The sequence below is a fragment of the Pseudoliparis swirei genome, chromosome 14 (assembly GCF_029220125.1).
Source record: "Pseudoliparis swirei isolate HS2019 ecotype Mariana Trench chromosome 14, NWPU_hadal_v1, whole genome shotgun sequence".
NCBI lineage: Eukaryota > Metazoa > Chordata > Actinopteri > Perciformes > Liparidae > Pseudoliparis > Pseudoliparis swirei.
In genome coordinates this window covers 753,870-756,505 of record NC_079401.1, presented here as the reverse complement: position 1 = coordinate 756,505, position 2,636 = coordinate 753,870, and positions in this window count along the sequence as shown.

Below are 2,636 nucleotides of genomic sequence, written 5' to 3'. Positions count from 1 at the left end.
ACCTCGTGGCCTTTGTACCTCGTGCCATTTCCACATGAGGGAAAAAAAATTAGACAGACAAGAGGTTTTAGGATCAAAAGTTTTACCCAAAGTAAAGGAGTGCATCCAGCAGGGGAGGTGGAGAGCTCCAATGTGTTTTTATTTGATTTGTTGGTTTTAAGTTTTATTTGTTTTTTAAACTCTTTTCTTTTAATGAACACATTCAGAGTCGGAGTTTTAAACGTAAATGGAGCGAGGGACAGTAAGAAGAGAACATCTATTTATGAATTTAACAAGATGAAGGCCAACGATGTTCTCTTCTTACAAGAGACGCACAGCGACAGCACCAACGAGGCGGACTGGAGGAGGGAGTGGGGGGGGGAAGTCCTCCTGAGCCACAACACCAACCTCAGCGGAGGAGTGGGCTTCCTCTTCTCCAGGGCCTTCAGACCGGTCACTGGAGGTCAAACACATCGTGGAGGGGAGGCTGTTCTTTGTGAAAGCACGGTTCGACCTTTTTAACGTGGTTTTTATAAATATCTATGCTCCAACAACTGGGACAGAGAGGCAGCTGTTTTTATCCAAAGTTAATGATGTTTTAAATGACTGTGCCTCGGAGGATTTTTTATTCTTGGGGGGGGATTTTAACTACACAGAGGATGATTTTAAAGACAGAAACCACACAGAGCCACATCCAGCTTCACAGCAGGTTCTGAGGAGGCTGGTCCATTCTCACGGCCTGGTGGACGTGTGGAGAAGGATGCATCCGGACTGCCGACAGTACACATGGTCCCACGTTAGGGAGGGAAGGATCTCCTCAGCCAGGTTAGACCGTATTTATGTTTTTAAGCACCATTTTAATATTTTTAAAATGTGCAGCATTGTTCCGGCTGGTTTTACTGATCACTCTTTGGTTTTATGTCATGTTTTTATTAGGAATGTTTTACCCAGGAGCGCATATTGGCATTTTAATACAGTTTTAACTTTCGATAGGAATTTTAGAGAGGTGTTGTTTTATTTTTGGGGCATTTTTAGGCTGAGGAAGAGTGATTTTAATAATCTTAGGCAGTGGTGGGACCGTGGTAAGGTAGAAATTAAGCTCCTTTGTCAGCAGCACACTTTCAACGTCACTAGAGACGTCACCAGATCTATGAAGGACCTGGAGACTGAGATAGTGGACCTAGAAAGTTTAAGCGAGTCCACAGGAGATCGAGGACATATTGAAGTCCTCAAAAGTAGAAAGCGGCTCTCGCGACCTGTTGTAAAGTGCAAGGCGCACTGGTCAGGTCGATTCCAGACCATCGCGGACATGGACACTCCCTCTAGCTTCTTTTTCGGCCTGGAGAAGAGGAGTGGGCAGGCGCGAGTGATCCACTCACTGCTGACGGACGCAGGGCAGTCGGTTGTGGAGCCAAGCCAGATCCGGAAGCGGCGGTGGGTTTACTCCTCCCTTTATGCCACTGAGTATAGGGAGGAGGAGAGTCGACGGAGGGGCTCTGTGGGAGCTGCCTCAGGTCTCCGAAGAGACTAATGAGGAGCTCGACAGACCCATAACCCCCAAGAGCTGAAAGCTGCCCTGCAGGAATGCAGGAGGCGCGCCCGGAATCGACGGCCTCCCGCTGAATTTTACAAAAATACTGGGATGTCCTCGGAGGGACATCCTAGACGTCTTCAATGAGAGTCTGGCCTCTGGTTCCATGCCGATGTCCTGCCGGAGGCAGTGCTGACGCTACTGCGAAAAAGGAAACCCGCAGGACATCGGTAACTGGCGCCCTGTGTCTCTGCTGTGTGTGGATTATAAGCTTCTGTCCAGGGTCCTCGCCTCCAGGCTGAGGGGAGCTATGGAGCAGGTCCTCCATCGGGACCAGACCTACTGTGTGCCCGGCAGGTCCATGGTGGACAACGTCCACCTCATTCGGGACGTTTGGGAGGTCTCCAGCTCGTTGGGTATGGATACTGGTCTGATTTCTCTAGATCAGGAAAAGGCTTTTGACCGCGTTGAACACGGCTTCCTCTGGAAAGTTCTGGGGAAGTTTGGGTTCAGCGCTGGCTTCATAGCTAAGATCAAGGTGTTGTACAGTAATGTTGAGAGTGTGCTGAAGATAAACGGCAGGCTGTGTGCTCCTTTTAGAGTGAGTAGAGGGGTCCGGCAGGGCTGTGCTCTGTCCGGGATGCTCTACGCACTCTCCCTCGAACCCCTCCTCATTAAAATACGCTCTAGCCTACATGGTTTGGTTTTACCTGGTTTTAGTAAAGGAATGATTTTATCGGCATATGCCGACGACGTTGTTGTTTTTATCAAGAATCAAAATGATGTAAACCTTTTAAATCAAATAGTACATGATTTTAGCACGGCATCATCAGCGAGGGTGAACTGGAAGAAAAGCGAAGCCCTCACTGTGGGGGAGTGGCGTGGCGGCCTCCCGGTTCTTCCACAAAAGCTCATATGGAAAAAGGACGGTTTTAAATATTTAGGAATATACCTGGGGAAACCGAGCATGGTCCAGAAGAACTGGGAGGGCGTCACAGAGAAGATAGAGGGGAAACTTTCCAAGTGGAAGTGGCTGCTCCCCCAGATGTCTTTTAAGGGTAGAGTACTGGTTTTAAACAATCTTATTGCATCCCAACTGTGGCACAGGTTGACCGTGTTAGACCCT